Below are 23,470 nucleotides of genomic sequence, written 5' to 3'. Positions count from 1 at the left end.
AAAGCGGAAACCGCCACTTCTGGCTTTTCCTCCGGTATTTTGTCATCTGTAAACAATGTCCCAAACATAGTATCATTTAAGGACACATCCGAGTCACTCTTACGCGCCTGCGCGCGAGTGACAGCACAAATGGGGAAAATGTGGGCATTTGTCACCTCAGGCAACACATTCTGAGGGGAATCCAATATTTCAAGTGCAGGAGTTACCTTACCCCCTGCGATGTCATTTCCCATTAAGAGAACTATACCCCGTATGGGTAATGCTGGGCACGCAGCAACAGGGAAACATCCAGTAATGAACTTAGATTGTATATGTACATTGTGTACGGGACGGGGCACGTAACCCATTTCAATGCCACATAATAGTGATCCATACCCACACGCTGATTGGTCTGAGAATGGCAGGGCCGAGGCCACAATCACTGACTGTGAACCTCCAGTGTCTCGTAGGATGCGGACGGGTCTCTGATCGTCTGACTCACCTGTTAATGATATCAACCCCTCGAACACAAAAGGCTTAAAACAGGGATCTATTTCCTCCTCATTGTCAGATGCGGAAATACTGAGTGAGTTGGTGTTAATTAAGCCGATGCCTTTCGGCCTGGTCATGTTTGGTGGCTGCTCCTTCCGCTTAAGAATCATGCAGTTAGCAATAACATGTCCAGGCTGATGATAATAGTGACATTCTCTCTCCTCTTTGTTCCTCGTAAATACTCTCGCTGGCTGACCAACAGGTGCACCCGGCATGCGGCGAGAGTTCTCAGCAACAGCCGGAGAAAACACTGTTTTATGCGTTAGCACATATTCGTCTGCCAGTACAGCAGCTGCGGAGAGAGATTGCACTTTCTGGTCATTTATATGCCCCACAATACGGTCAGGTAATCCCCTCTTAAATTCCTCCATCAGGATTAATTCTTTCAAGGCAGAATACTCTGCAGTGTCACATGAGTCAGTCCACTTAGTGAGCAACATCCCCTTCTCCCTGGCAAACTCGACATGTCTTTGATTAGCCCCCTTTCTGTGATTCCTAAACTTCTGCCGATAAGCATCGGGAACTAGCTCGTACACCCTAAGTATGGCACGCTTCACCAGGTCGTAACTTAGGCTGTCCTCCAGTGAAAGAGCAGCAACCGCCTCCTGAGCTCTCCCGTGAAGTTTACACTGCACTAACAGAGCCCAGGCTTCAGCCGGCCACTGTAATGCCGCTGCAATGCGTTCAAACCATAGACTGTATATATAAATGGACGTAGGGTCCGTGACGTCACCCATAGGATTCTGCAGAGTTGCCGTGAAGCCCTTAGTAGGCGGAGTCGGCCACTAACGGCTCGACAGTGACGCCAGAGTTCAACTCCCGCCTTCTCCAGCCTGCTCCAAATAAGGGCAAAGAGGCGGAGCCGAGGCGGGACCTGCTGCCACCGAGCTGGAAGTTCCAGAGCTAGCTGAAGCTACCAAGCTAAGCTAACATGCTCCCCATCTGCACGCTGCCGTCGCATTTTACGTTTCTAAGGTAAGCGGACATGAAACTATTCAGCAAAACTATAAATAATAATCTAAGTTATTGAGCTTTTAGCATAATACTTCAGAATCTTAAAACCCCTTAACGTTTGTATGCAATTGTGCTAAATTCAACACTGGAATCAAGCAAATATTAATTTGTTTGCATGACATTAGTTATTTATATTTTGATATCACTTAACTATACGTTTAATACATTGAAGTCAAGCTAAGGTACATGTGATGGTAGCTAGTTAGCGCTCTTACCTGTGAGGCCTCCTCCAAACAGCATAATAACCAGACTGTATCATTAAAACTAAGTACCAGTTCTAGATCCTTGACTTTAGACAAACAATTCAAAAGACAAAATGTATTTAAAGACCAATCTTTATTTGAATGTGCCTCTTAACCTGAGATATTAGTTATACAGTAATAGTATTGACAATCTAAAAAAACTGAGCAACTCAACAGTCAACTTTATGTTTCTTATTGTCTAAAGCATTTATTATTTTCATTTTCCCAATCTCATATTCAGTGTGGACGGATTGAGACAGCATGGTGTCCAGAGAGCTGCAGAGACTTCAGGGAGAAACCTCCGTGTGATGGACGTCCTGTCTGTTGGTTTGGAGAGGACTGAGGGTCTTTCCTCTGCGAGGAGGACCAGGGCTGAGGGAGGAGCCCATGCTGGGCAAAGCTGATACCAACTGCACAGGCCTAGTCTGTCATTTTATTTGACTAAATGTGTTTAATACATTTAATAGGTTTACACCTTCTGTCCATATGTGCTTTTTATTTAAAACATTTGATTAACTTTTGGTTCACATTTCAATAAATTGTATTTGTATTTGCACTCATTTTGTCCATTATTCTTACTGAAAATGTTAGATTACACATTCACATCTGACTGAAGATTGGCCCCATTTATTTGTGAAGTTGCAAAACAAGGTACATGTTGTGAAGCTCATAAAGTGAGGCAAATAGAAATAATCAGCTGATGGAGTGTAGATGTGGAAATAGCTGCATTCGATCAGCTGACTGTTTTTACAATAAAAGTAGTTTCTTAGTGAATGTCCTGTACTGGTCTTAAAATCTCATAACATCAGCTTTTAATGTTCCTCTTGGATGTTCTTCTTGACCCTCAGAGAAGGAGAACATGTCGTGTCTTTCAGGCATGTCCTTTCCTAACAAAAATGACAGGAAACATAAAACATATTATTGCAGAACAAGTGTGTTATTTATGAAAGTGGTGTGTTTGTGTGTTTAGGGGCTGTAGATATAATTATTTTGTAATTGTAATGTTTTTTTTTAATTTCAACAATGAGCTACAAAGACAATCAGATTATGAATGAACAGTATGAAGTTCATCAACATTGAAATATATGTTATTATCAAAACGTAGTGCAGCTGTAGAAGCTTGCTCTGTTGTCTCACTGAAAGAATCACTTTTACCACGTTTTTTACAGACAATATTGAGAGATAAATAGGCGTGTGGCTCAGTGGGTTGAGCGTTGGTGTTCGGATCAGGGGAGCACAGGTTCAAACCCCACTGCAGTCAGCATGTCGTTGTGTCCCTGAGACACTTCACCCCAAATTGCTCCTGTGGGGATTGCACAGTATTGAGTATGTAAGTTGCTTTGGATAAAAGCGTCTAACAAGTAACATGTAATGTAAAAATGTAAAAAATAGTAGCAGTTCTCACTATGCGTTAAATATCTTTGCCTTCAATACATTAAATTAGAAAGCTGACAAAGTCATATTGCTTGTTATCATCTAAATGTAACTTTTTGCATGGAAAAAACCCTCAACTTAAATGATGTGTAGGTGATCTAGTATTTAGTATTGTTTAATGGAATGTATATCAGTGTATTCAAGTCAATACTTCATTCATTTAAACCAATATCTTTCTTGATTCTTTGTACAGTATGAAAAAAGAGTCTTTGTACCTGTGCTGAAGTTCACTGCTGTGAGGAGTCCAGTTCTGTCTCTCACTCTCTGGTCCAGCCTGTCTGCATCACATGGACACCTTAAACAAACAGATATATATGTAAAGTACCATGTGTGCAAACAATATAACTGATTCTCTTCTGTTGAACATGTTGGATTTTGTATTGTCCGAGTCAGGGGCCTTTTTATTTTACTGTAACTTTGGAAGTTGTGTTACCAATGCTTACTGTTTATTTGATACCCATTTGGTAATGCAATTAACAAAAACAACAAGGTTTGGGTTCGTTCTTCAGATGACTGACGTTAACGTGTAAGCTCAATAATAAACTCCAGCTCAACCAACCATATTGTAATATCTAAGTAATCATCTTGAAATATGACATTAATAATTGTAATATACACACATCTTATTGTGAGGTTGATTTCACATACACTACTTCGACATTAGCTTGTCTACATACTTGAGCATAGCCAATTTAAATTAACCTTAGATGCATACAGTTCCTACCTACATAATAAAATATCTCTAAGTTACAAGGATGTAACCTTATTTGATCAACCTCAAACAGAAGCCGTTTGTTCAACAGTATTATCCCACTTAACACTTGTCTATTTCGTTGTAACCTCAGTAACCTCAGTGTGCATCTGGACCCGGTGACGACATTACCTATTGACGCAGCAACCACTGTAAGTTATATTCTTGTTTAATTAGACTTCTCTGTTTCATTTATTCGACTCTGTATAAATTGTTATTGTAGCGTAAACGGCTAAATCGCGTTTGAGAGATTTTAAATCTCAGATCTGCTCAGGCGAAACCTGCTTTACAGGTCTCAGCACTCAAGCCTGCATTAATATAGGCACGGCCAGTCTATTGTCGCCCATCAGCTGTAGATAGTTAACTAATTAGAGGGCCGTGGCCCTACAGCTGTGAGAACTGAGCAATCAGGCGTCCATTTCGGGTAGCTCTTTCCTGGAGCGTCAGCTTCAGCGTCAGACAGCCGAAGACTGACAAAGACATTGGAGTCCTGCGGGAGTAAGACTGACAAAGACATTGGAGTCCTGCGGGAGTCACGAGGGAGGCAAAGAGGAGGCAAATCCTACTCTGATCGAGCTGGTGTCTTATTTCTCTTTTCTTTAGTTTTCTAGCCCCGCATGCTATAATCATGTGTATTTTCTCTATTCCTGTTCATGTGTCTTCTCGCAATTATCACTGGCCCCGTGTATCTCCTAATCGATATAACCGGCCTGCTCTCGTCTATCCCACGTGCTCCACTGAGATCCAACATCTAGTTTCTGGTGGCCTGTGGAATTGCCAGTCAGCTGTTCCTAAGGCTGACTTCATCTCTGGCTACGCCTCCCTGCAGTCTCTGGATTTCCTTGCTCTCACTGAGACCTGGATTACTCCATCCAACACATCCACCCCAGCAGCTCTCTCCACTGCATATTCCTTCTCCCATACACCCAGACCCACTGGCAGAGGAGGTGGCACTGGTCTCCTGCTCTCTCCCAAATGGAGCTTTTCCCTCTTCAAGCTACCTAACTTCACTCCTTCCACCTTTGAATTCCATGCCGTCACAGTAACCCATCCTATACAGTTAACCATTGTTGTTCTCTACCGTCCACCAGGCGCCTTAGGGGACTTCTTGGAGGAATTAGATAATCTCCTCTCACTCATCCCTGAAACTGGCCCTCCCGCTGTACTTCTCGGAGACTTCAACCTCCAGACGGGGAAGATAGACGAACTAACATCTCTGTTAACCGCCTTTGCTTTCTCACTGTCTCCGTCCCCACCGACTCATAAAGCTGGCAATGTTCTTGATCTCATATTCTCAAGGAACTGCGCTACTTCTAACCTCTCTGTAAACCCGCTCCACACATCCGATCACTTCTTCATTTCATTCTCTCTATCCCTTTCCAAACATAACAAACTAATCTCTTCTCATCCTGCACTTGTCCGCCGTAACCTTCGCTCCCTCTCCCCCTCTAGCTTTGCCTCGTCGGTGCTCTCAGCCCTCCCTTCCTCTGATTCGTTTCATCTCCTGCCTCCAAACTCTGCTGCAGAAACTCTCCTCTCTACTATCTCATCCACTCTGGACTCGCTCTGTCCTCTCACATCTCGGCAGGCTCGTCAGTCCCCTCCTGCTCCCTGGCTAAATGATGCACTGCGTGCTAATAGAACCGTCCTTAGGGCAGCAGAGCGGAAATAGTGGAAATCCAAACACCGTGACGACCTCCTAACCTATCAGGCTCTCCTCTCCTCTTTCTCTGCTTCGATCTCTCAGGCAAAAAGCACTTTCTTTCAAGATAAGATCCAATCTTCCTATTCCAATCCTAAAAAACTATTTTCCATCTTCTCCACCCTCTTGGACCCTCCAAAAGCTCCTCCCCCCTCCTCACTTCTGTCAAGCGACTTTGTTACCCACTTTGAAAAAAAGGTTGATGATATTCGCTCTTCTTTTTCTGACTCACCTTTACTCACCGCTGGGTCACCAGACCCTCCTTCCACCAACACACTTACCTCCTTTTCCCCTCTCTCTCCAAGTGAGGTTCTTACCCTCATTACCTCTGCCCGCCCTACCACCTGTCCTCTGGACCCTATCCCTTCAAACCTCCTTCAGACTATCGCTCCTGATATTCTACCGTTTCTCACCCATTTCATCAACACTTCTCTAACTTCTGGTCACTTTCCAAACAGTCTCAAGGAGGCAAGAGTAAACCCTCTCCTAAAGAAACCCACTCTCAACCCATCTGATGTTATAAACTACAGGCCTGTCTCTCTCCTCCCGTTCCTGTCTAAATCACTTGAACGCGCTGTCTTTAAACAACTCTCCTGTTATCTCAATCAGAACAACCTTCTGGATCCGCACCAGTCTGGTTTCAAGGCAGGTCACTCCACAGAAACTGCTCTCATTGCTGTCACGGAAGAACTGCACACTGCCAAAACTGCATCCCTCTCCTCTGTCATCATCCTATTGGACCTGTCTGCTGCATTCGACACGGTGAATCATCAGATCCTCCTTCGCACTCTCCAAAAACTTGGAGTTTCAGGCTCTGCACTTTCCCTCCTCACCTCATACCTGAAAGACCGTACCTACAGGGTGACTTGGAGAGGTTCTGAGTCCGACCCTTGTCAATTAACTATGGGGGTCCCTCAGGGCTCTGTTCTTGGTCCCCTCCTCTTCTCCCTGTACACAAACTCGCTCGGATCAGTCATTAGCCCGCATGGTTTTTCTTACCACTGCTACGCTGATGACACCCAATTAATTCTGTCCTTTCCCCGCTCAGAGACCCAGGTCGTCGCACGCATCTCTCCTTGTCTAGCTGACATCTCTCAGTGGATGTCTGCTCACCACCTCAAGCTCAACCTTGACAAGACTGAGCTGCTCTTCCTCCTGGGAAAAGATTGTCCCACTCTTGACCTAACAATCAACATCGGCACCTCAGTTGTTTCCCCGACTCAGACTGCAAGGAATCTGGGTGTGACCCTAGATAACAACCTGTCCTTCACTGCAAACATCGCTGCTACAACCCGTTGCTGCAGATACACGCTTTACAACATCAGGAAGATACGTCCCCAGCTGACTCAGAAAGCGACTCAGGTTCTGGTCCAGGCTCTCGTCATCTCACGCCTAGACTACTGCAACTCCCTCCTGGCTGGTCTACCTGCATGTGCCATCCGACCTCTGCAGCTCATCCAGAATGCAGCGGCTCGTCTGGTCTTCAACCTTCCTAAATTCTCCCACACCACTCCGCTCCTCCGCTCCCTTCACTGGCTTCCGGTAACTGCTAGAATCCACTTCAAGACACTGGTACTTGCTTACCATACTGCGAATGGATCTGGCCCTTCCTACATCCAGGACATGGTTAAACCGTACACCCCAGCGCGTGCACTACGCTCTGCATCAGCCAAACGACTCGTTGCGCCCTCGCTGCGAGGGGGACCCAAATTCCCATCGGCGAAAACACGTGGGTTTGCTGTCCTGGCTCCAAGATGGTGGAATGAGCTCCCCATTGACATCAGGACGGCAGATAGCTTGCACATCTTCCGGCGCAAACTGAAAACTCATCTCTTTCGACTCCACTTCGAGCGTTAGAACTATTAACGAAGCACTTTTATACTAATAAAGGACTGGCTTACCTAAAGCCAGTTGAGTAGCACTTGAAATGTTTGGCTCTATGAAACCTGATGTACTTATATGATTCTGTTTTCTTCAAGGTTGTGTCTTCCTGGTCGAATGTACTTATTGTAAGTCGCTTTGGATAAAAGCGTCAGCTAAATGCAATGTAATGTAATGTAATGTAACCTTTATATATACAGTCTATGATTTTAACTTGGAGGCTACGATTACAATCGTTAGCACCGATGTAGCTACCACTAGCTTACATGCTAACCCAAGCCTTACCATTCATTACGTAGCTGATTAAAATCATTAACACATAAATAAAGCACTAGAATTTCACTTACCGCAAAACCGCATTCATGCACCGTCTGTTTTAACCGCAGAGCGAGTCACAATAGTCCGATATATAAGCATGAAGAACAAACAACCACGGCCGGCTACAAGTTGTGTTTCCTGGATGAGCTGAGCAGGCAGAGTCCCTGTAGCTTCACGGAGCAGCTAGCAGAGAGACAAGAAGCTAACAGCGGCAGCCACTTGACAGAGCCGTCACTCAATGTGACCACGCCCTAATTTATGCACAAACTTTAAGACCTAATATAAATAAAAGGGTCGCGTTAGAAAACAATTCACTCACAGATCCATAATCATGAAGGTGGAATCTAACTATATCAATAATAAAATGTATGGAGCCAGGGGTAGAAACATGTTTTTTTCTGCTGTAAAGTTGGGCATTTTAACATGGGGGTCTATGGAAATTGCTCCTTTCTTCAGCCATCGCCTATCGGCCAATATATTAACTGCAGTGTGTGGCACTTCCGTATTGGCTTCCCGGCTCTACCCCACAGTTTGCCGCTTGGTTCAAACGCACCAAAATATGCATCCACTTCAGCCTCACGGAAAATGTATGCACAAACTTTAAGACCTAATATAAATAAAAGGGTCGCGTTAGAAAACAATTCACTCACAGATCCATAATCATGAAGGTGGAATCTAACTATATCAATAATAAAATGTATGGAGCCAGGGGTAGAAACATGTTTTTTTCTGCTGTAAAGTTGGGCATTTTAACATGGGGGTCTATGGAAATTGCTCCTTTCTGCAGCCATCGCCTATCGGCCAATATATGAACTGCAGTGTGTGGCACTTCCGTATTGGCTTCCCGGCTCTACCCCACAGTTTGCTGCTTGGTTCAAACGCACCAAAATATGCATCCACTTCAGCCTCACGGAAAACCGGCACTAATGCAACATTTTTCCCTACATTGAAGGCAGGTGGATGAGAAGGAAATTAAAAGCTTTCTCTAGGATTGCCAACAACACCGGATGCGCGCAGTTCGGAGTCTAGCTCCATCTGCCGTATCCGGATCCGGACTTCCTTATCTGCCTCGATTTTCCTTATTTCCAACTGAAACTGCCTGTCTTGCTCCCTGTCTTTAGCTTACAACTGTAGTCGGGCAAGACGGACTTTGAGTTTATTCCCTTCCCGGGAATCTGTACTGCCCACAGGAGAGGGTGGACCTCTGCGAGGTGGCATGAACAGTGCTTCACACGACTCGCCCCCCTCGCTGTCACCACTCTTTTCTTCGGTAAACCTAAACTCTGCCGCCTGCCTCTGACTTAACGGGTCTTCAGTTAGAACCTTGGACACTGGGAGCTCAGCAGGTACAGCCAGTACTAGTAATTCCTTTCTCACCATCTCATCCACTACCAATGCCTTTAACTCTTGTTTTAACATTTGCCGGCTCACCACAAGAGCGAAGTGCCGCGCTATCTCCATCAAGTCGTCGTTTTTACACGGGTCCAGCTCCTCATAGGACGGCCAAACTAAGAACGATTCCAAAGTGAAGGATGCCATTTTCGGGGTTACCGCCCACACGTTTTACAAAGTTTTCAGCCACAATAAAACCACCTATAACCCCAGGAATTGATTTAAAGATCCCGGACGAGAGCCCCCAAGTGTTACGTTCCCTATTGGGCTAGGGGGACCAAAGGGACACGACACGACCAGTTTGGAATTGGTAATTGTTACCGGTGGTTTATTTGTAACCAACATTTTGAACACAATAATGCACACGAACAGCCTGGACCAACAACGGACCAAACTGTTACGATTTAACAAAATAGGACTCCAAAAGAGAGTTGCACAGTATGCTACAAAATAAAGAAAGTACCTCACTTCAAAAGTGGAACAAAACAATAAACAAAACGGGGCTGTGGGACGGTCCCGCGGGCCCACCACCTACGGGAAACATCGATGGGGTCAGGTGCGCTGCCAGAAGGGTGGCAGTGAAAGCGGAGGGTCTCGACGGACCAGACCCGGGCGACAGAAGCTGGCTTTGGGGACGTGGAACGTCACCTCTCTGGGGGGGAAGGAGCCGGAGCTTGTGCGGGAGGTGGAGCGTTACCAGTTGGATCTGGTTGGGCTCACCTCTACGCACAGCGTCGGCTCTGGAACCTTACTTCTGGATGGTTGTTGGACTCTATTCTTCTCCGGAGTTGCTCAAGGTGTGAGGCGCCGGGCGGGTGTGGGGATACTCACAAGTCCCCGGTTAGGTGCTTCGTTGTTGGAGTTTACCCCAGTGGACGAGAGGGTCGCCTCCCTACGCCTGCGGGTTATGGGGGGGAAAACTCTGACTGTTGTGTGTGCTTATGCACCCAACAGCAGTTCAGAGTATACGGCCTTCTTGGAGACCCTGGAAAGAGTCCTGTATGGGGCTCCTGAAGGGGAATCTTTAATCTTGCTGGGAGACTTCAACGCACATGTGGGCAATGATGGAGACACTTGGAGGGGCGTGATTGGGAGGAACGGCCCCCCTGATCTGAACCGGAGTGGTGGTTTGTTACTGGACTTCTGTGCTAGTCATGGATTGGCCATAACAAACACCATGTTCGAACATAAGGATGCTCATAAGTGTACGTGGTACCAGAGCACCCTAGGCAGAAGGTCCATGATCGATTTCGTTATCGTATCATCGGACCTGAGGCCGTATGTTTTGGACACTCGGGTAAAGAGAGGGGCGGAGTTGTCAACTGATCACCATCTGGTGGTGAGTTGGGTCGAGTGGCGGGGGAAGCCTCTGGATAGACCTGGTAAGCCCAAACGTGTAGTTCGGGTGAACTGGGAACGTCTGGAGGAGGCCCAAGTTCAGGAGGCCTTCAACTCACACCTCCGGCGGAGCTTTTCGGGCATTCCTGTGGAGGTTGGGGACATTGAACCAGAGTGGTCGGTGTTCAAAGCCTCTATTGCCGAAGCCGCGGCGGGGAGCTGTGGTCTCAAGGTCCTAGGTGCCTCAAGGGGCGGTAACCCTCGAACCTCCTGGTGGACACCGGTGGTCAGGGAAGCCGTCCGACTGAAGAAGGAGGCCTTCAGGGATTTGTTATCCCGGGGGACTCCCGAGGCAGTTGCAAGGTACCGACAGGCCCGAAGGGCAGCAGCCTCATCCGTGGCCGAGGCAAAGCAGCGGGTGTGGGAGAAGTTCGGAGAAGACATGGAGAAGGACTTTCGGGCGGGCACCAAAGTTGTTCTGGAAAACTGTCGGACACCTCAGGAGGGGGAAGCAGGGAACCATCCAAGCTGTGTACAGTAAGGATGGGACGTTGTTGACCTCAACTGATGGAGTGTTAGGGCGTTGGAAGGAACCCTTTGAGGAACTCCTGAACCCGACAACTCCGCCCTCTATGTTAGAGGCAGAGCTGGAGTATGACGGGGGATCAACACCAATCTCCCGGGGGGAGGTCACTGAGGTCGTCAAACAACTCCACAGTGGCAAAGCCCCGGGGGTGGATGAGATCCGCCCGGAAATGCTGAAGGCTCTGGGTGTTGAGGGACTGTCATGGTTGACACGTCTCATCAACGTTGCGTGGAAGTCGGAAACAGTACCGAAGGAGTGGCAGACCGGGGTGGTGGTCCCCCTTTTTTAAAAGGGGGATCAGAGGGTGTGTGCCAATTACAGAGGCATCACACTACTCAGCCTCCCCGGGAAAGTTTACTCTAAGGTACTCGAAAGGAGGGTCAGGCCGATTGTCGAACCTCAGATTGAGGAGGAACAATGCGGATTCCGTCCTGGTCGTGGAACGACGGATCAGCTTTTTACTCTCGCAAGGATCCTGGAGGGGGCCTGGGAATACGCTTATCCGGTCTACATGTGTTTTGTAGACTTGGAGAAGGCGTATGACCGAGTTCCCAGGGAGTTACTGTGGGAGGTGCTGCGGGAGTATGGGGTGAGGGGGTCTCTACTCAGGGCCATCCAATCTCTGTACTCCCAAATCGAGAGCTGTGTCCGGGTCCTCGGCAGTAAGTCGGACCCATTTCCGGTGAGGGTTGGCCTCTGCCAGGGCTGCGCTTTGTCACCAATCCTGTTTGTAATATACATGGATCGGATTTCGAGGCGTAGTCATGGGGGAGGGGGTCTGCAGTTCGGTGGACTAAGGATTGCACCACTGCTTTTTGCAGATGATGTGGTTCTAATGGCTTCATCGGTCTGCGACCTTCAGCACTCACTGGATCGGTTCGCAACCGAGTGTGAAGCGGCTGGGATGAGGATCAGCACCTCCAAATCTGAGGCCATGGTTCTCAGCAGGAAACCGATGGACTGTCCACTTCAAGTAGGGAATGAGTCCTTACCCCAAGTGAAGGAGTTCAAGTATCTCGGGGTCTTGTTCTCGAGTGAGGGAACAATGGAGCGTGAGATGGGCCGGAGAATCGGAGCAGCGGGAGCGGTACTGCAGTCGCTTTACCGCACCGTTGTGACGAAAAGGGAGCTGAGCCAGAAGGCAAAGCTCTCTGTCTACCGGGCCATTTTCGTTCCTACCCTCACCTATGGTCATGAAGGATGGGTCATGACCGAAAGAACGAGATCGCGGATACAAGCGGCCGAGATGGGTTTTCTCCGCAGGGTGGCTGGTGTCTCCCTTAGGGATAAGGTGAGAAGTTCGGTCATCAGGGAGGGACTCGGAGTTGAGCCGCTCCTCCTTCGCGTCGAAAGGAGCCAGTTGAGGTGGTTCGGGCACCTAGTTAGGATGCCACCTGGGCGCCTCCCTAGGGAGGTGTTCCAGGCACGTCCAGCTGGGAAGAGACCAAAGGGTAGACCTAGGACCAGGTGGAGGGATTATATCTCTTCGCTGGCCTGGGAGCGCCTTGGGATCCCCCAGTCAGAGCTGGTTGATGTCGCCAGGGAAAAGAAAGTTTGAGGCTCTCTGCTGGAACTGCTACCCCCGCGACCCGACCACGGATAAGCGGGAGAAGATGGATGGATGGATGGGCTGTGGGAAAACACAGCTGGTGCGGGTCCACAGGTGCTAATCACCTGGATCTACGCAATATACACACAGGACTACTGGTCTACAGGTGCTAATCAACCTGGATCTAAGCAACACACACACACAAATCCTACACTAAACACAGAATACTACGACACACTGCTAATCATGGTGCTCACACAGAACCCTACTGAACACACTGCTAGGCAGTCTAACGAATCAAAGAATACACACTGCTAGGCAGTCTAAGGAATCACAGAATATGGCAATGTCACAATGCGAGGGTTGAGGCGTCTGTCACACAATACAGAGCCTCCCGAATGGTGTCCGTGCCCGGCCTTTATACTCCTCCCCCGGATGACGTGGCAGAAGCGGGCAGGAATTGGGTGACGTCCGTCCAATCACCGCAGATGTTACGAGGTCGGTACGGCCACTGACAGCATAGGAACCGCACAGCTCATTTACAAACACACACACAAACAGGGTTAAGGGCACAAGGTAACAACGGCTGTAACACCATCAGTCGCTGGGATTTAGAGCACTTTTAAACCTTTAGGAACAGTGCACCATAACAACTTCTTATGACAGTGGAGGGAGACCAAAATATGTTTTAAAAATTGTCCTTGTCGGCTGAGTCATCGTGCTCGTCCTCCTCCGACGCGTAAGCCAGCAAGGGCATTTGGTACGAAGGGGAAGGGGCAGCTTCTCCCTAAAAAATGGGTTATTAAAACAAAGTTCCTCAAAAAATGGGATATTAAAACAAAGTTCCTCAAAAAATGGGATATTAAAACAAAGTTCCTCCAAAAATGGGATATTAAAACAAAGTTCCTCAAAAAATGGGATATTAAAACAAACTCCACACCGGCTATATCAACCTGTTTCAGCGGAGAGTGGAGTCCCCTGTGCCGTCCTGGCTTGCTGCTTCTGGGCTGCCTGCTAGAGAGATGTCTTCCTCCTCCTCCTCCTCCGGCCCGCTGATGGCGGCTTCCGGGTCGATGCTGGAGAGATGTCTTCCCGATCCTCCGTCTCCGGCCCGCTGATGACGCGTTCTGGGTCGACTGCTGGAGGGATGTCCTCCCGATCCTGCTCCTCCAGTCCGCTGATGGCTGCTTCCGAGTCGACCTCCTCGTCGAGGGCCACGTCCGTCCTGATGTCGTCCACGGTCCTAGCAGGTGGTTTCCCTGCCGCACACTAGCTCCAGCTGTCCCCCTTTCCTCCTAGACGGACGGCATGAGAGATCCGCTGGGTCACTCGGTCGGGGCCGGAGAGCCTGGGGTTGAGCCACTTTGGCCTGATGACCTTCAGCCAGACGAACTCCGCTGTGTCGGCCTCCTGCGTCCCCCTTTTTGCATCACCAACCTGTGTGGAGAAATCTGATACCTATCCCTTAAGTCTACGCTCAGGGCTCCGGGGCCCTCCGCTGTTTGACCCACCACTGCGTAGGCCGCTTGGAGCCTGTTGGTGGGGTGTCTTAAAACAACAGCCGTCTGGGAACAGGTTTTCTAAATTAATTGTAGACCTCCTATCTGCCAGTGCAGCTTCAGAATCTTAATACTTGGACTGTGCCAACTAAACAAAACCCCAACATCTTTAGGTGAACTAAATAACATATTTCAATAGCTCTGAATTTCTGACAAGCATCTGTGTTATTCTTAAATCAAATCCTTGAGATCCCATTTAAAATCTAAATATAATATGAACTGCTAATGTTTCTGGTAAAGAAACACACTAATGTTATGGATTCAAAAACAACCAAAATCATGATACTGTCAAAGTGAATGATTTCCTGGTGATACTGCTTCTACCTGGCAGTGCTTAGATATTATCAAGCTGAAAAAATGAATACAGAATTCTAACAAACTGTCATCAAATGTCTTTCTATTATGAATTTAGATGAAATGTATATCCCCATAATGACCTACTAAACAATAAAGTCTATGGCTTTTACTTCTTTACCAGGCTAGTTACATGATGTTGTTTAAATTAAATTCTGTCTCATTACATTACTATGTTTTAGCTTTAACTGTAATATGTTCTTTCTACATTTCAAACCTCAGTTACTTTTATACCTGTTGAAACATTACTCACAGGTCAACTTCTTCAGTATTCCATTCTGGACTTACATCTCTCACAGTAGCCCCTTGGCCACTGATTCTGCATCTGTGTTACCTGTTATAACTCAATCAATATTAGAAACATGTCAACATCCATCAAACAGTATCTTATCCCCAGATATAGAGCAGGTCAATTCTAAAACTGTCAATCAATGGTCAGATTGAAAAATGTAGATTGTGAAGTTTACACTCCCCCTTTTTACATGAACTCATGTGTAACACAATCCTGTATGGGAAGAAAACCTTCAGGTAATAATGGATTATAAGAAAATACCAAACCTCATTCACAAATGTACATCCATCATTTCCCACAGAGCCCCAGAATAATGTGTTAGTCCAAAAACATGCTTGATTAGTAGGGGTGTAACGGTATCCGTATTCGTCCCGTACCGTCACGGTTCGGACGTCACGGTTCGGCACACGCAGTCACACGACGAATACGCCTTTTTTGTATGAGTGGGAAAAAAGTGTCATTCAGGGCAGTATCCACTACACTATATATAATCCAGGGGGCGGTATTGCGCCTAAAAGCTGTTTGCCAGCCGCCTTTAAACAACAAATGAAGAACAAGAAGAAACACAACAACAAAATGAACAAAATACAAGAAGAAAAGTTAGTATGGCGATTTCAGATAACACACAGGAGCTAGAACCCACCTGCTTCTTTTAAATCAGCTGTGTGGGAACATTTCGGGTTCTCTGTGGACTACAATAACGATGGAGTGTGCGAGTGGTGGATCGGACGAGGACGGTGTGTCGCCGTTGTTCTACAGTGGTGAGGTATGCTAATGGGAACACACACCAAACATGCTAAATCATATCAGAAGGCATCACCCAGATTTGCCAATCACCGGAGCCCGGCAAAAGACAGCAGCAGTTCAGCAGCTGATCCCCGCTGTTTTTATAAACCAATAGACATGAAAGCCGTGAGACCAAAATAAATAACGGAAGCTTTTGGCATATGTTTTTCAACGACTTTGCGCTCTTGAAACACTTTCTTATTATTTATGATGTCATATTTTCAAGACATTCTTTTTAGCTTTACAGCAGGGGTGCCCAACCTTTTTTGAACCGAGAGCTACTTTTAAAGTTGCCAGTCTGCCGAGATCTACCAGTCCAAATAGAGAGGCGTAGCCATTACTGATAGCCTACTACCAGGTAAATACACACTTCTACTTGTATAAAACTGACCTTTGTACGATGAATACTTCATAAAATACTGCAGATCCTTTATCTCACCTCTTTCTAATCTACACACATACAAGTATTTAACTGAAGTTACACAACAGTGTTGTTGATACAGAGTTGGAGTTTATTCACACGTCACTACAGTGGGTAATGTCTTCAAGAAGCATTGAACAGTGCTGCCACATATGACACAGGAACAAAAGAAAATACTCTGAACCCTTTCTTTGCCATTATATAAAAATAGTGTTGCTACAAAAGTATAAATTAGGCTTACTAATAAGACAACTCAGATCTGAAGCTACACAATAAAAAATACAAAATTAATAGAATCAAACCCTTTTTTTGTTGCATTTTAGTAGATTATAAAAAGAAATGCCTTTAAAATAGGATGCAAGCAACACTAGTTTCTTAACCTGAATTGATAATAGATTATAATCAATTTAAGTTTGCATTCTTATACCATTTTGTACAATAATTATAATGAATAAGTTCAAACAAACTCAAACTTCCAGCTGATTAATAACGGTATATAACTTGAGTTTTTATCATATCAAAAACCTGTTGAAAATGCTACTGTTATTTTTATTACGCATCGGCAGCCTCCAGGAATGCTTATTTCACAACTTCGCCGTCTTTGAAAGACTTCATGTGTTTCGCAAGAACGTGACTGACACGATAAGATGCTATGGTAGCAGCCTTGCTCTTGTTGTTGGGCCTGGTGAAAATGGACTGCTGTGCATTTAGCTGTCCTTTCAGGCCCCTCCCCTTTTGGGAGCGTAGGGCAGAATTAGGAGGGAATTCCGTCTCGTAGCGTTTGTGCACTGTTTTGAAATGCCGCTCCTAAATTACCCTTCTTCGATAAAGCCACGCTCGCATTGCAGATGAGACAGATGGACTTTGAATTGGAATAGATACAAAAATAATCATCCTCCCACTCGGAGTGAAAATTATATATGTTTTGCTTCTGCCATAATTGCGGTCTTGTGTGTGTGCGGACTGTCACTCCTGGTGTTGACACGGACAACGTTAGCGAACTAGTGCACTGCCCACTGCCCACCAGCCACGCCCCGACACATGGGGTCACGCCGGCCAATCACAAAGCTTTGATGCGTTCAAGTGCATTATTCTGGCACAGGAAGATTATGTTATAGGACATTAACGATAAAACTGAATATTGTTGTTCTATTTTTAGACACATCTCGCGATCGACTGGGAATCTCCCCGCGATCGACCGGTCGATCGCGATCGACTGGTTGGGCACCCTTGCTTTACAGCTTGATGAAACCTTTTTGTTTGACATCAGCCATTATAGATAATATGGCCATCTGAGTGTACTGTGTATGGTTTGTTTTTAACTGTTTAATACAGTTCATTATTCAAAAAACAGTTATTTATTTTTAAACTGAAACTTGCACTACTGTTAAATCATAAATAACAATAAACCTGGAATTATGCATTTGGGACTTTTTTTTGCTTTTTCTTGTTGTACCGAACCGTACCGAACCGTGACCTCCAAACCGAGGTACGAACCGAACCGTGACTTCTGTGAACCGTTACACCCCTATTGATTAGTCATTGTTTTAAATCATGCAGTTGCACTGATCACATGCAGACATACACTCACATTCACACTCACACTGTCAGGTTGTAAAGTCAAGTTTGGTCAGGTTCACCCCAGAGTCAGTCATTGACAGTGCCTTCTCAAGTTACACTGTCGGTCAGGGTCAAAGGTCAGTTGGTCTCAGTCTTTTTGGCCATGTGTCGTGCTCTGCAGAGACTTTGATATTTCAGCATAGGCCAGTATCCTTTGTCTACAAAAATCTGTCATATATGGAGCGCCATCATTTATTAATTCACGATTACAACTATAATTTTCCAGATATCTCTAACTTTTCATTGGGACAGCTGTTTCCCACATTTCCTGCAACTTGGTACAAAACTCACTTCCTTATAGTACTACTACTGCAGTTCATTAACACCTAATCTATATTAAAATGTCTAATAGATCAGAAACTTGTGCATATAATTATTTTCTTGAGTCAAAACATTATCAGGATCTGTAAAGCTCTGCTATGTATTTCATAACTCATATTAATGTATCTTCAATTCTGGTGCACTTAAAGAACAATGTTAACCTCTTTAACAGTGAGTGGAACCTTGGGTGTACGAACATGTAACAATCACTCCTTCCTTTATTAAGGATTTAAAAACAGAAGTAATTTCATCAATGGTTTGTAGTTGAATTTAGGAATAATCACTTATGGTAGGTATGTTTTTACTTTTTAACATCTCTAAATGTCAGTTAATTACTAATTATATGGATGTCCATTAGGAGGTGGTGACGCTTGTCTTTTAAACTCATAATCTGGTGCCGTGCGCTCCCTGTGAAGCTGCAACTAAGATTTTAAAAACCACTGCAGGGTGGGTCAAGTGACCCCTTCTCCTTATTGGTTGTCAATAATATGCACCATTACAATAGGTGACCTTAAGGCCCCACATTTGTTTACTCCCAATTATATTGCATTTTCAAAATTAAATTAGCTGTTTTTAATTTTAATTGAATTTTAAACTCTACATTTTGAACGACAAACAACAGTTATTTCCCCATAAAAAGTTCTCCTGTAGTAATATATGCCACAATGGTGAAGCCAATACCTCGAATTGAAATACTATATTTTGTTTAGAACTAGCTTTCCCTTCAACATGACCTATATAAATAAATATTTGTCTGATCTTATAGAGATGTTACTAAAACTCTCCCTTTGAACTGATCAATACTGTAACAAATTAAAACACTACCAAATTCACACATGAATAACAACTCTAAAAGAATAATTTGTAAACATGATGAAAAGATTGAAGAATATGGTTCTACACTGTACTCCTAACTCCCAAACACCCACTACTTAAAGTCTAGTGCATACTTCCATCACGCCTCCCCCCTTTTCCATCAGTGTGTTTTAGGATGATTTTTCACTTCACTTTCATTTTTTTAAATGTTTTCCTCTTTACCGCTATTTTTAATTTACCAATTGATTAATTCATGGTTAATACATCTTCTTATCTTCACTTATTTATCAAGTCAATTCAAGTTCTTTAAATGTGGTTCTTTAAAATACATTAGTATATACCTTGTGGAGTATTCACAATAACTAATCCTCTCTATGAAATCTGTTCATCTTTAAGCAGATACTATTTCCTTATTTATCTTTTGTTCATGATAACAATGGTATAACAACCACACGTTTTACCCATAGCTAGTTTCTATGTCAAGATTATTATGTGTGACATAATAATCAGATGTCTTGTTTGCTAAACAAGAATATTAAACTTTAATCTTTTCAGTATTCCAGACCATCCTTTAAACAAGCAGCCTCTTATCTAAACACTAAGCATTAAGGTTTCTACACCCCCCCCTGGGAAACTCTTGCACAATTATGCTGTAAAATCATTGCATCATTCCTTCAGAGTCTGAACAATCTGAGACAAGCATGTCTCAAGATCTTGTCATAATGAGCACAGTCAGTGATGCAGCTGTAGTCAGTGGTAGGGTCCCCAAAAAAGCTAGGACCGGCCCTGGTCCGTGGGCTCCAAGGAAACTCTCCCTGGCATTGGGATGAGGGAAGGAATCACTTGGCAGACACAGTTGTCCTCTATACAGCAGAAATCCCCCCAAAACCGCAGTACCTCTTCACACCACTGTTGCCTTGACAACGAGGCACAAGCAAAATGTCAATACCTCCTCAGAGATGCGTTCTTTGCACACTTCTTCTGTTTGCAGTGAGCAACTCCTCACCAACACACTGATTCAGAGAACCCAAAAGGTGGTGCAGAACTATCCAATGCTGCTGTAATCACATTCAGCTACTGAGAAAAACTCAATTTAAATCTCTCTCCCAACGGGTTACAAAATAAAACGGCTGAGGTCAGGAATGCTGAAACATGTGAATGTTAAAACAAACTAATGGTAGTAGTCTGCCTATTCTTTATTACTTCAGTTCTAAGTTAATAGGCAAAACAAGGACACCCTCCTTAACCACTATACTAATCTTTTATCTAGCCTACTTGGTTAATGCTATTCATTTTCAAATTGTTTATCTAAGTTGTGTTACAAGCATGGTGAGGTTGTAACAGAATACACAAATAACTGTATTCAATCCGCGCCGTATTTGAAAACTGTAATGAATTAAAATCAATGTTTAACGACGTAATATAAGTTAATATATTGTTAAGCTAATTACTGTTTTATTGTGAAGGCATCTCTGGGCCTGTGGCTTTTATTTTGAAAGGCCGTTCCGGCAATATACTCCGTAATATGAACAGTGAGTTTGACTTCTAGAAACACGGAAAGTTACGATAACAATCGTTCTAATGCATTAAATAAAGTCATGAAAGAGACAAGGAGGGGAAAAGGCGTGTGGAAGTAATCAATGAACTGAAAATGCCACCAATCCTCTATTTTAACGTGATGGCGGACATTGAAAACCGAAGCGGGCATAAGCACCCCTGTCATATCCACATTAATGATTCCTTCTGACTGACAAGCGTTCAAAAACCCTTCTGCTTATCACTTAGGCTACTACTTTTTTATTATTATTCATAACCTAAAAATACAATTGTGATGAATAGCTTGCTCTTTTTCTGATTGAAACAAAGGGTCTACTCTTCTACAGAATCAGAAAGTACAAATACTGACACCCCGGCTCCGGCTGGAGCTCTCAGCCTTTTCAAGAGAAGGGGGCTTCTTTCAACAACTAACAACAAACTATTGGTATACCAAAACATTTACCGACATAAAACAAGGTCTTTACGAATCAACAATGACAACCAACAGACAGAACAATCAACAAACAGATCTCCGAATGTCTCGTCGGCTCCTACTCTGTCTTCTTCCATCATTTTATTTTTTAGGAACCTCAGATCTGCACAAGCCTTTTTTCTTATCTCTCTGTTTGATTCCACTGAGAATCAATCTCTCAGTCTGTTCCCATTGTTCGCGGAAGCTTCCGGGAATTGGAACGCCTAAATCACTCTTTTCAAACTATTCTTCCATAATTGACTTCGTATCTATTATCTGACTAGGTTGATATGTGTTCACTTGTATTTATTAATACACTGGACAAATCTTGTCGTTACTCTTAATGTCCTTATTATATTCTGAATTCAAAGTTTCTAGCGTGAAACAACACAGAATATTGTTACACCCTGTTCGCCACCAGAGGGCAGCAGCTGACCACAAATGAGCTTCCTCTGTCTGATGAAGCTCCCAGCTTCTGCAAACCTTCTCCTGTCACTATTTCTGCTGTCTCTTCTCAATTATTACACAGATTTGACGTAAAATATCACACAGAGTTTATTCCCTTATACATTCTGTCCGGCTTTTTTTGTGCGATGTATTATTTCAACAGATAATTCTGGCTTCTGAGAGCGCTTCAACACCTCTCTTTAGAGATGTGACCCTCACATGGAGATTAAACCCAAGCCACAAAAATCCTTTATCGTCACGTTTAGCCGTTCAGATCAACCCCACAGCAAGAGTTTGCGAAATCCGGTCGTTTCAAATTGATTTTGAAATGTGCGTATTTCCTCTTGAAGACCCACATATAATATCGATTTCAGCTTTTTGTCAGCCTATAGTCTACAGAATTTCCCCAGCGAGTCAGCCGTGCAGGGGACCTCGCTGGTTCACTTTGTTCTTTAGTGAGTTAAGGTACTGGAATGCAATACCAGACTCTTAAACACACTTAGTGCCTTATAGGTCCGGAATGTCCTACCTGACTCTATACAAACACTTTCTTAAATATAACTCGGTGCCTCAGGTCCGGAATGTCCTACCTGACTCTGAGCACCGTCTTACTTTCTACAGTATTGTATTTTTTACCGTGACTAAGAACACTGAGAACGCCGGTGACAACTCTAAAATGTTTGTAGCAAAGCCAAATCACAGATTTTGGTAATCAACAGGTATCTGTTTTACCTTTGTATCATGTAGGACGTCCTGGTTTAGTTGTCAACGGTGTCCAGGTGTCCTCCCCTGGACTGAATTCCGTCCGCTAGCTGTCGGTGGTCCTCCTAGAGACCAGCACTCATCACGTCGGGAGGTCACCAACTTGTAGAAGCAAACACAGTAGTGGTGGCTTAAAGCCCACTTCTGCTCCACGCCGTCCGTTAGATGAGCCTGGTCAGATTAATAAAAGAAGTTCAAAACACCGGCATAAAAGTTATAACAATAATCTGATTTTAATGGTAAAAAACACAATACGAAATACAGAGTGCCCTGTAAACAGAGCACTCCGGGCTCCCCACTCTACTGCTGTGCGATACAGATATCGGGACCAGCCAGTCAGAAACAGGGAGCATTTTGCATTAATAAACAACAGTATATATGGACATATTTGGGGCGGAGAGTCACTTCTTATCTTCCACCGGACTCCACTCCTTTAATTTCCCAAGGAAGGTTTCACACAAACTATTCTTTCCCAAACAATCAAACATTGTACACAGATATATTGGTGCTTGAGATTATATTGGCCCCAGAAAGAACCTTGAAAAGAACCTGTGTGTGTGCTGGTGGGAGGAAGTGTATGTGTGTGTGTGTGCTGGTATCTGGGTCAGTGAGTGTGTGTGTGTGTGTGTGTGTGTGCTGATGAGAGGAGGTGTATGTGTGTGTAGCAGGGTATCTGGGTCATGGAGTGTAAGTAAGGTTTATATATATAGGATTACTTTAAAACAGTCCCAAATAATACATGTTCACTTCAATACAGTTCAAGATAATACCTGTTTACTTTAATACAGTTTGGAACAATATCTGTTTGCTTTAATCCCCCTTTTGATCTCTCCTTCAGAGATCAACTTATACACAGCATTTGAAACATAACCACTGTCATTATTTTCTACTGTCTGTTCCTTAAACTGCAATGTAATGTTTGTGTAGCAATAATACCTACAACATATATCGGGGCCACAGGTTGTTTATCCTTGACAGTCGCACAGTGGGCACACACTGAGTGTTTTCATATTCAGCACATGTGTACACGCTAAACTGCAGACCTCAAGAAGAAATAATACTTTCATTCACTCACGGCAAAAGTTATTTTACTTACTATAAAAACTCACGGTAAAAAAATGCACTCCCTATTCCATTGTCATGAAGGTGGAATCTAACTATATCCAGAATAAGTTTTATTGGATCCAGGCTAGACACATGTTTATTTCTGCTGTAAAGTTGGGCATTTTAACATGGGGGTCGATGGGAATTGCTCCTTTTTGCATCCATCCCCTGTCGGCCACTAGATGAACTGCAGTTTGTGGCACTTCCTTCTGGGCTTCCCGGATCTGTGCTATGAAGGCTGT

This window comes from Gymnodraco acuticeps, unplaced genomic scaffold (genome assembly GCF_902827175.1).
Source record: "Gymnodraco acuticeps unplaced genomic scaffold, fGymAcu1.1, whole genome shotgun sequence".
Taxonomy (NCBI): domain Eukaryota; kingdom Metazoa; phylum Chordata; class Actinopteri; order Perciformes; family Bathydraconidae; genus Gymnodraco; species Gymnodraco acuticeps.
This window is presented reverse-complemented; position numbering follows the sequence as displayed.